The sequence below is a fragment of the Pterocles gutturalis genome, unplaced genomic scaffold, assembly GCF_000699245.1.
Source record: "Pterocles gutturalis isolate BGI_N339 unplaced genomic scaffold, ASM69924v1 scaffold1450, whole genome shotgun sequence".
In the NCBI taxonomy this organism is placed as follows: domain Eukaryota; kingdom Metazoa; phylum Chordata; class Aves; order Pterocliformes; family Pteroclidae; genus Pterocles; species Pterocles gutturalis.
In genome coordinates, this window is record NW_010140354.1 from 3,206 (window position 1) to 15,301 (window position 12,096).

The window sequence follows — 12,096 nt, forward strand, 5'->3', positions numbered from 1 at the left end:
GGTCCTGCCTTTCAGGTGTAGTAGCTGGTGGGGTGGGGGGAGAAGAGAGAGATGGACATTTTAAGTTGTTCTGTTTTCCTCCATATTTACAGCACCCTCAAACTGCAAAGATTAATCTTAAAATTTTCAAAAATTTTGTTTTTCCAAAGGTAATATAGAACATTAAAATGCACATTTAGAATAAATGAACCAAGAAGCCTGCAGACCTGCTGTGGACCTTATAAGTGATTAGTTTAGCTGGAGTTCAAAGCACTGACTCTCAGTTTATTGAAATGCTAATGAAATTTTGATTATAATGTAAAATATCTTTTTTTCCTCTAAAACATTATTAATGCCATTTCAGAGATTAATGTTACAACCAGAATGTTTCATTTTTTATTAATCTACCAGTTCACTGCTGAATTTACTTATAAATCTCCCCCTTTATCCAGTTTATATCTTATTGCTCCACCGACTTTAAATTCTGTCTCAAATTTTATGACAGCAGAAGTATATTACTGCAATTAAAATATCAATAAAACAACCCATAGTGCCATTTTCACTATCATTTACACCATGCTGGCAAGATACAAGGATTAAAGTGAGCACGGGCCCTTTTATGATTTAACTGTGCACAGGAAGAATACAGCCGCAGTGTTTGAACAGAAAGATTTGATAACATTAATCAACACAACTAGACCAAAAGCAGAATGGATACTGAATCCCAGTCATCATGAAATTAATTTTTACTAATACAGTACCTTTTTTTCCCCTTTCCTGTCACTGGTAGGCTATGTACTGAGGATTAGTTTTGTTGCCGTTTCTGTATCACCTCTTGTTCTGCAGTCACCATCATAGCATCTGAGTTCCTGCCCGTAGTTCTTTAAGCAACCTGACTACTATTTGCCACATATTTTTCTCTCATACTCTCTCTTCCAGGCAGAAGAAATGTAGCTGGCAGCATGCTATATTCTAAAAAATTCAACTTTTCCGTGAAGGAGGGTGATATTCTTCACCGTGCTTGCTGCTTAATTCTGATGCAGATTGCAGCTTTCAGAATTATTACCTGCTATAACCTTAGAGTTGTTAGCATAAGAACAAGCTGATAAAGGTTTTAGCTGTCTTGTATATCTTCAGAGTGGGAAAAACACTTTACATTTTGTTAGATCTGTTCCAGTGTTTGCTTCCCTCTAGAGAGGTCTAACTTCTCACTTTCTCTGTCTCTTACTGTAGTGAAAACTGTTTGGAAACCAAGGCAATCTATGTGGGAGATGAGGAGAAGGTCTGTTTGAGAGCCAAGAGTTGGTTACCAAGACTCTAACACATCAGCACAATAATTCAACAAACTCCTTGATGACTTGTTCTGCGGGTGGAGTATCTTTCTATGGCTATTGATACCTGTTCGTTCCCTGCTACAGATTCCTGATCAACAGCTGATTTGAGATATACGTGCACACAACTAAATATTCAGATGAGTTTAATCTGTTCTAGATTTAGTAAAGCTCACTATAATGTCAAGAAAACCTGGGTAGCGAAGTGTAGGCCATAATTTCATAGAATGCAAAGCAGTTTTGCAATATCTAATGTATTCACAATGTGTCTCAAATTCTGAATTTAAGTTTTCTTCATGTATGAATAGATAGGTAAAGGTTACCTTAGTGTTACTGAATTTGAAGTCAGTAGATAACTGTGTCTGTGGGATGCATTGGGAAGGTAAAGGATATTTGATGGTGTGATATTCTTTGTCTGTCTTCCAAGTTAAAAAATTGAAAGGTTTATCCTAGTTTTACTTCATAATAGTAAAAAATTAAGAGCGTATGGTTTGTAATTGCAATAAGTCTAATATTCTGCCTTTTAAGTTCCTGGTGGATAGGGCTCTTCATCCAATCTTGGTAATTTACAATTTATGATAATGCAAAATTCTAACAGGATTCATGTTGCAGCAAAAGAAAGACTATTTCTTAATTAACTTTAACCTAATTTATTTTTTCTTTAAAGCTTTTCTTTATAACAACCCATAAATTGTCCCACTGATGCACCAAATTTGTCCTTCATGAATTTACAAGATTCTCATTTAGGTTTACGCAAAAGTGTTGAAACTCCCACTAATCTGAGAGAATAAAAAGTCATTTTACTGCTCACAACTGTAGGAAATTATTTATGTTGCTATTATCTAGGAGAGAAAGCATAATGCCAAGGTTAAACACTGAGGCATGGAGTTATTGCAGAGAGCATTACCAACTTGATTTTGAATTTAAATCTTTCATCTGGGGAGGGTGAATTACTGTGCAGCTTTTAATTCTCATTCTTTTCAAAATACCTTGAATGTACGTAAGTATTCTGTGATATTTTTCCTTCAACTTCCCTTTCTGTTCCTCATTCTTAGGCACTTGCATAGTGCTGTATCCTCAGTCTTGAGTTCTGCTTGCTTCCAGAAAACTTTTATTCAGCAAATTTTCATTTTGTAGGACTGCTTGGATCTGAGACTGGGCATACAGATGCTTGTGTCGGCAGCCCAAATAACCAAGGCATACATGGGAATGAAATAAAAAGGAATCTTTCCTCTGTCCATAGCGTAGTGATGGACCTGCTTTATAATTCCAGTGTAGCGTGACTTGCTGTTGCTTTATGCTCCATGCACAGTGATTGGGGGCCTGAAGTAATTCTGACCCTACTTACAGATTACTCCATCAACTTTTATGGCCTCTCTATTCTATGACTGTATTCAGGCATCAAACCTATACTATTTCCTGCACATTCCTGGATCTATATAACACACAGTACTTTCCCTTCTCTCAACCTTGCTTAGTCCTGTCCCAAAGCATTATCCTAAGAACAAGTAATGTGAACTGCCGAGGTTTCCACTGTGCTAATTTCATCCTAGAGAATATGTAACTGTGTCTTTTCAATTAGCCTCTGTAATTTTGGAATGCTAACAGCTATACCAATTTTGAAGCCAGAGAAGAAAACTGCAGATAAAGAAAAATGAGTAAAGAAAAAAGATAAATGGAAATATCAGGCTGGGTTATTAGAGACTTGATATCATAATTTTCAAAATCTTAATTGCATGAAGCCAGGTGTTGGGTTTTAACCCCAGCTGGCAACAAGCACTACACAGCTGCTCTCTCACTCCCCCCACAGCGGGATGGGGGAAAGAATCAGAAGAGTAAAAGTGAGAAAATTTGTGGGTTGAGATAAAGACAGTTTAATAAGTAAAGAAAAAGCTGCACATACAACCAAAGCAAATCAAGGAATCCATTTACTACCTCCCATGGGCAGGCAGGTGTTCAGCCTTCTCCAGGAAAGCAGGGCTCCACTACGTGTTATGGTTACCTGGGAAGACAAACACCATCACTCCAAATGTCCCCCCCTTCCTTCTTCTTTCCCCAGCTTTACATGCTGAGCACGATATTATATGGTATGGAATGTCCCTGTGGCCAGCTGGGGTCAGCTGTCCCACCTGTGTCCCCTCCCATCTTCCTTTACACCCCCAGCCTACTCGCTGGTGGGGTGGGGTGAGAAGCAGAAAAGGCCTTGGCTCTGTGTCAGCACTGCTCAGCTGTAGTGAAAACATCCCTGTGGTATCAACACTGTTTTCAGCACAAATTCAAAGCATAGCTCCACACCAGCTACTATGAAGAAAATCAGCTCTATCCCAGAGAAAACCAGCACACCAGGAAAATGGCAGTGAAAGAATCTGGTGGAGTGTTGAAATTTGAGGAAAAAAATATCTGGTAGATGTTTAATAACCCATCCTAAAATCTACTTACTCACAGTGATCAACATTGACAGTTTTGCAAGTCATGCATTAAATCTCAGGGTAAAATGCAGAGCAAATAAATTCTGAGAAAAACAGAAAATAAGTAACATGTGGCCTTTACTTCTGAATGATGAAGTAGAAGAAATTCACACCAAACTCAGCAACTCCTCCCAGACAGCAGAAATGCATGGAAGCAGCTAAGTAGATCAAAAGAATAAGATTACTTTATATGGATCCTAACCTTCTAAATATGTACCCCACAAAGCTATACGGAGTTTTTCTCTCAAGTAAAGCTCCAGTAGTAGACTGTCAGCCACACATCACTTTCTGACATATTGTTGTTACTGTTTTTAATTGATAGATATCTCTCAATAAGTTAATTCCAAGAGCACTTTCCGCAACGTCTATAACAAGAGTGTCAGTTTTACTGTCAACAGTGGAACTGCAGAAATGGCAGACACTTGTTAATTCTGGCAGCACTGCACATGCTGGGAAGATATGAAACATGATCCCATCTGGTCCTTCCAGCTAAGCAGGAACAGGATAAGGCAAAACTTTGATGACAGACTTATAAAGAACCTAGAGCCTTCAACACAATGGTGTGAGCTGCTTAGAGAGCATTCTTTTTTTGGAGTCAGTAACAGATGTGCAATGAAATATCAGGGTTTATTCTGCCTGGTCAATCTCTGCACAAAATATCCCTCTGCAATCTTGTTTCAGAGATGCAGTGATGGAGACACTCTCATTTTTTTTTAATCCTCACCCACTTTGTGGCATGAAAAAGCACCATGATTTTAAAACTAAAATGGAGACCCATCATGAGAAGTACCTGCAGAGGCAGAAGTTCTCTCACACGGGCTGCCTCTCAGGTCCTTCACTCTCTAACAGCTTGTGCTATCCACCTAAGTAACTATCACACGGTAATGTCCTGGGTGACCGTCAGAACCACATGACTATCTTCTCATTGCTTCCGTGCCCTTTCATTGCCATCACCCTTGGCAGTGAAATGTGCTGATTCTCTAAGCTTTTAATCAGTCTTCAATTCCAGCTTTCAATTGCTATGACTTCCCTGCCTATAACTACTTAGCGTTTCCTTGCTAGGTGGGGTTAAATGTTGTACTTAAGGTTGAGCCAGTGGAGCTGAAGCTACACAGCACCTTGTGGAAGCAGACTAATAATATACAGTATTTAGTCATATATTGTAACCATATGATTATTTGAATCCTCCTGGGGTCCCTCTCATCCTGGTGTGGTAGAAGGAAGGCTGCTGCAGGCCTTTGTTCTCTGAGTGCCGGCAGTAAGTTTGAGTGTGTATTCCCAGCTGGTGCATGTGCAGACACACACACACACTTCTGTACATGGCCAAACATACACACCAGCACAGAGAGAGGTCACTGCCTTCATGAGCACCCACATGAACATCCACAGCACTCACACAGACATGAACATCACAGATGGCCTTATCCCACTCCTTCTCCCAGAGTGGCTGGGATTGGAGTCAGGATATATGCACGCCCTCGCTCTTGATTCACAAATGCACATCTGTGGGTTCCTTGAATGCTAACATAGATTTTAAATCTATCCAATATCTGTGGCACATTCCCACACACAGACTGAGCATTTGGGTGTTTCACTATATGTACCTCTTCCCACTCACCGGCTGGTCCAACCTGAAGTTCATGAGCAGTGTGCACACCCAGATTAAGGGAATGACCCACACAGAAAAAAGTTAGAATGGATTTAGTAAGAAGCTATGACAGGCTGCAGCAATCAATCACCAGGTTTGCCATGTTTTTGCCTACTTGCTCTTTTTATTCCCTTTTTTTCCCTGACTCAGCTTGATCCCTGCCTTCCTCTGCTTTTGATCCCTTCCCTAAATCTTTTGCATATTCCCACAGTCCCCTGAAGACATCTTGTAGTTTTATGCCATCCTTAAATTCTCTCTGTTCCTCCTCAAAATCCTCTTCTGTCTGCATCCCAACATAAGTCCTGTACCCCTTTGGAAAATAGTTCCCCTTAGTTTGTGTGACACTCCAGGAAAGCTACTTCTTTCCCTGCGTCATCTTGGCACATGAGACAAGGGACAGTGATCCAATTGTTCTATTTCAACAATTGTAGGAGTAGCTGACTTGGTGTGCTCCGTATTCCCTGATCAGGTTACTTGCTGGGTACCTTGGCCTGTCAGAGTTCCCTGGATACTTGCTGAGTCTTTATTTTCACTGTGATTAACCTTTAATTCACATAACCATAATAAAAACAAGCAGTCTCATCTGTCATCACACAAATATCATAAAATATACAATATATGTATTGTATTCTTACAAGGAATTCAAATAAACTATTGTCAACATGAGGAGCATTCTGCCTACTACTTGTCATACACATTTTTCCAAGAACTCTTTGTCTTAAAATGTTGAAGGCATTTTGAAAATCTTGTCCATGTAAAAGTTTTTGTCAGTGTAGAAAGATACTCTGGTGACGACTATTTCTGTTCCTGGCCTCTTCAAAATCTTCAGAAATAGCAACTACAAAATAAGTGCATTTTCAGTTTTGTGTTTAATTTCTATTAGTTTTATTTATCAATACAATCTCATGTATGACTTAGTTCTTTTAATAATCACAATACACATAAAATACATCTATACTTGTAAAATACTTATATCTTCTCTGTATCAAAGGAGACAGAATGATAGAATAAAAATGAATTGCTTCCAGAAAAATAAAATTTAAAAATTGTTCATGTCTCTTCCAAATTTTTCGTAAGTCTGCTGAAACACAATACAAATACAAGGCTGTGACTGCAGAAGTTTAACCTGGAAAGGGTGGAACAATGTATGAATTTAGATAATCAAACAGACGATAGCATCACAAATGACTGCCATTTATCAAAACACTCTTCTCATGACTGCTGTAGATGATCCTGAATCTCTCTTTCCTTTACATGCTAATCATGCAATAACAGCAAACTTTGTTTAGGATGGAAAGGCAAGCCTGAAAAATCCATCAACTTGTTTTTAAGAGAGTCTTAATTCAAAAATCCTTCAGCCCATGTTTTTTTAATTTATGTAGTGCTTCAGGATTCAGAGACGGAAGAAAGACTGCAGTGTGATCCCTAGTGAATAACTGATATGCTCACATGCATTTAGGTCAATGAAAGCTCTGTAGAATTTATGCTGGCATAAACAAAGTTGACTCCATTTAGCTGAATCATCATTTCATTAGTTATTCCTTTTTATTCCTACATCAAATAGGAATAAAGACAGGCATTTAAAAATTATTTCCTTCTTTTCATAGACATATCTTTTGAATTTCATGCTTAATATTTTTGTCTGATACAATTGTTGTGGTTTCTACAGGATGGGTACAGTCTTTAGAGGCTTAGAAAAAAAGTTATAGCAATAATCTTTTTAAAAAGAAAATATTTCATATACAAAGTAAATCTAAACTATTTGCTTTACACTTATGTTCAGTGTCAGACTTCAATGGCAGAATTCAGTTTGAAATTCAAATTTAGTCCCATATGTGTAGGTACATATAGGTATGCCACATATCTAAATCTCCATGGAGTCAATAAAAATATAATTACTAAGATCAGTGTAACTTAGAACTCTGCTAGAAGTTGACCCTAAAGTAAATACCTAGGTCTTTGGTTGAATTGCCCACCTATAGGCACTTAATCCTATATGACATACTCTAGAATAACCAAGACATCTTTGTGAGGCTGGTGGATCTAGTGTAGGCTACTGTATCCTTTAGGATCATCAACTGAAAGACAGACAGTATACCCCAGAGTATCTCAAAATCCTTTTCAGCCACCATACACTTCTAGAAGCAGCAGAAGGTTCTCAGAGCATTCATGGCTAACAGGCTTCACACACATGACTGGAGTAAAGGTGACCTGTTTTGTCCAATATACTCAATGATTAAAACACTCATCAAGAATGTCAGAGATCCCGCTTCACCCATGTCTTGAGCTCACTGGGATTCAAATGCCCATCACACATTTCTGACAGATCACTAACCACTGCTTCCTCTTGCAGCTACTTAAAACCTAGCACTTACCTTGCTAAATATGTCTTGAACCCTGCTGAGATGGTTCCCTACTCCCAGTGCTGGATTTGTGAGCTCTTAGGTGACTCTTCCCTTACAGATCCTGTAAATTAGTGAGGTTTTCCAGTAGTCACTATTACACAGTATAAATCTCTTGTATCTGCTCCAGGTTTTCTTCTGTAGATAGATCAATTACATAGTTTAGTTTGGTTAAGTATTCTTATGTCACAGAAATTAACACTGGAGAAATCATTTAGCATCATTTTCCCTCCTGAGATCAGTGTAACATTATTCCCCATTGAGCTCTTCACAGTATGTTTCCAGCTATAAACTATTCTGTCTTTTGTTATACTTGTAAAATTAATTCATTCCAATATGCCTAACCTTTTGATAAAATTATTCTGAATAGTATTTACATATCTAGAACTGAAGAATTAAGGAGAAATAACTTTTCTAATTTAAATTCTCCTGTTAGGAAAAAAAAAAAATCCTAATGAAACTTCTAATGAACTACATGTACTTGTTTGCATATCTTGGAAGTATGCCTGTGGTTTTATGTAAAGGATGCACAGGAACTTAATACATAAGACTTTAGCTTCTTTTCAAAATGAAACTAGTTTTTAATTCTTCACAGATCAATGATTAACATGGCTTGCATTTTAGTTTGTAATCCTTTTAGCCTTTTTTTTCCCATCTCGCAGCCCAATGCTTTGTAGAATTATCCTGAAAAAATTATGAATGAACAATTACTGTGTTCAGAAGCAGTTTCTCAAGCCAAAAAAAGGTTTTTATCTATGGCATAATGTAGAAAAGATAGAAAGAGCTTAAATCAGTGCATGAATGAAATATTTGTGACCTTTGTAATATACTAATGGTTACACATTTATCAAACTAAGACTAAATTACCAAAAATACATCTCAAACAAATCTGTAGGGGGTTACTGTTATGTGCAAAGTGTTTCTAATTTTCTTTAATCAGCATACAAGAAACAGACAAATTGCTCAATTTGAGAAAATGCATTCAATGACTGGTAAAAAATTCATTCTGAAATAGAAAGTGTTGACTGATAGGAGGGAGGGAAAACATTGGTTATCTGTTTTTTTTACAATCATCACTGCCATAATACTTCTTAAAATTCAGAAGGGAAGAAAAAAATGTCTTGACTGTTCATTGTCACAAATGTACATAGAAAGAGAATCAAGAGTTCCACATGACTCCTGACTTGTCATGAGTATATATTGCAAATACAGATATGTTTGTAAAGGCACAGAGAGGTTGAAAAGATACGTCTTAGAGTCTTAACACTCCAGTTATGACAGGTGAAACACTTCCAAGAAGCCAGCTACTTTAGATCCATACAGGTTCAGTATGAAGGGCTGGACTAATATATTGAAAAAAACCAAGAGCCAGCTTAATCTAGCTTCCAGTGAAATATGTCAGAATGCCCAGTATACATTGGGTCTTAATTGCATCTGGGTTTGGCTTTGTTAAAGAAAAACAAGTGTAGATGAGCCATAGATAAAATTAAAAAAACCCCAAAATGTTAACACTATGAAATAAAGAGATTGTGTTAAGACCCCTTTTGCATCCTGAGTACTCTACCATCATCATGGTGTTCAGGTGCCTGAGCATAGGCATTTAATATGATTTAATATCCTAGAGTCCTGAAAGGATTTTCCCAGGCCCCTCCAAGCTCGTCCTGGTCTGACAGAAGTGAGGCACATAACATTAGATGCCTCTTTTTACACAAATTAAATCAGCCACAATGGTAAGTTTAATCTAATATACCTCTGGGCATTTAAACATTGGATAACTAGTCTAACCTGGTCACCTAGACAGTAGTTGGCAGAGAAACAGGAAACTCAGGTAGGACACTCGAACCATCTGAAGATATGTGTTTTAGAAGAGTGGGAAGAATTCCCTTTCTCTCTCTGGGAACTACTGAGTGAACTCAGACAAATTTTAGATAGCTGAATTTAGGTGAGTGAGATCAATCTCTCCCTGAGTGATTGATAAACCAGAATTCTAATACAATCTAATCTATTATAATAAAATCTTCAGATTCCCTGGTGGTCTAGTGGTTAGGATTTGGCGCTCTCACCGCCACGGCCCGGGTTCGATTCCCGGTCAGGGAAACAGTCCTTTGTGGAGCCCAATGTGTGGGGCGTGAAGAATGTGCAATGGGATACATCCCATTGTAGCTATTTCTCATCACAGAAGTCCCTTCTTACCAACATTTACAACTTCTACTACATCACAATCTCATTAACTACTGTCCTCTGTCCCTCAACAGATAGACATTGTGGGCTTCCATCACTCCTCCAGATGCGTATGAGAACTGGCTATGATGACTTCGACCCTATCTGTCAAGATGGGTGCTCAGCACAGGAGAAGCTCAAGTGTTAGGTGCCAGCTGCCAAGAGCAGCTTTGGTTGGGTCATCATTGCCCTTACCCAGTTCCTTGGTTCAAGTCATCCTTGCTACAACATACAACTCACATCACAGGTGATTTTTCCCCCAAGTTTAAATCTTGTTGAGGCACATGACAGATCACATGACTGCATTACCCACCAATTGCACCCAGGTCCTTGAATGAAGAAAATCCCATGAATGGTTTTGACTTTTTTCAAGGGAGGAGAAACACACACCACCTTCCCCAGCTACTTCCCTATGTGCACTTACTTTGGTTTTGGCTGGGTTCTTCATAGTAGCTGGTATGGGGCTATGCTTTGAATTTGTGCTGAAAATAGTGTGGATAACACAGGGATACTGCTGAGCAGTGCTTACACAGAGCCAAGGCCTTTTCTGCTTCTCACACCAGCCCACCACAGAGCAGCCTGGGGTGCACAACAAGTTGGGAGGGGAAACAGCTGGGACAGCTGACCCCTCATGACCAAAGGGATATTCCATACCATGTGATGTCATGCTCAACATATAAACCTGGAGGAAGAAGAAGGAAGGGAGGATGTTTGGAATGATAGCGTTTGTCTTCCCACACTGCTACGTGTGATGGAGCCCTGCTTTACTGGAGGTGGTTGAACACCTGCCTGCCCATGGGAGGTAGTAAATAAATTTCTCTTTTTGCTTTGCTTGCATGCACAACTTTTGCTTTACCTCTTAAGCTGTTTTTATCTCAACCCACAAATTTTCTGACTTTTACCATTCCGTTTGTCTCCTCCATCCCACTGGAGGAAATGACTGAGCAGCTGTGTGGGGCTGAGCTGCCTACTGATGTTAAACCATGACAGCATTATGGGGACCTTATCCCATCTCACAGTATGTAAGGGTTTTGTTTGGGCAGGACCAGGATGGTTGGCAGATGGTCTGGTGTTAACCAGCCAAGTAGCTTCTGTTAAATTTTTATCCCAATGCTTCCATGACCCATTGCCCAATGCTTTCAGCACAGTCTTTAACAGTCCATTATCTCTCTCAGTTTTTGCAGATGTTTGTGAGTGATAGGGGATGTGATACACCCACTCAGTGCCATGTTTCTTGGCCCAGGAAATTGTGAGGTTATTTTGGAAATGAGTCTCATTATCTGATTCAATTCTTTCTGGGGTACTGTCACCACAAATTTGCCTTTCAAGGCTTAAGATGGTGTTTTGGGTAATGGCATGGTTTACAGAATGTGTGCCTAGCCAGCTGGTAGTTACTTTCACCATGGTGAGTACGTAGCACTTGCTTTGGCATGTTCATTACAGTGGTCCAATTTAGTCAATTTACCAGGTCTCTCCATATCAAAAACCTGTCCATCACTCTCTATTCCAGGGAGACTTTACTCATGTGGCTCACTTGATTGCGGCACATGTTTGACATTCGTGGTGACCTGTGTGTTGGTCTCCATGGTCAGATCCACCCCTCAGTCATGAGCCCGTCTGTATGTTGTATCTCTCCCTAGAACTCATGATGTTTTGTGGGCCCATCGAGATACAAGCAGCTCACCTTTACACTTCCAGTCCAAGTCCACCTGAGCCACTTCAATTTTGACAGCCCTTACTACCTATTAATTGTTTCGATATTCTTCAGCTGCATGGTTTTTGAGCACGTGAGCATCTACATGACTTACCTTTAGCAGTACGTCATGATACATCACGGTATGTAATGATAAACCAGTATTCTAATGAATTGCTAAATATACTGCCTATTTTTCATATCTCCCTACTTTCCTTGGTCTGTTTATTTAGCTTGCAATATAACCATTTGAAAGACAAGCTATATTTCCCTCTTTGTCATGTCTGTGCTTTATGACTCCTTTGTGGATGGCTTGCAGGAAAGAACCATTGTCGTGGGTTAAAGACTGCTTAAA

At 39.1% G+C, this 12,096-nt stretch overlaps 1 non-coding gene across 1 annotated transcript; it reads left to right on the forward strand.

The window, feature by feature from the left end:
• Positions 1-9,853: 9,853 nt before the first annotated feature.
• TRNAE-CUC lies at positions 9,854-9,925 on the forward strand. Its single transcript has one exon. It is a non-coding gene; the product is annotated as a tRNA-Glu (tRNA).
• The last annotated feature ends 2,171 nt before the right edge of the window (positions 9,926-12,096 follow it).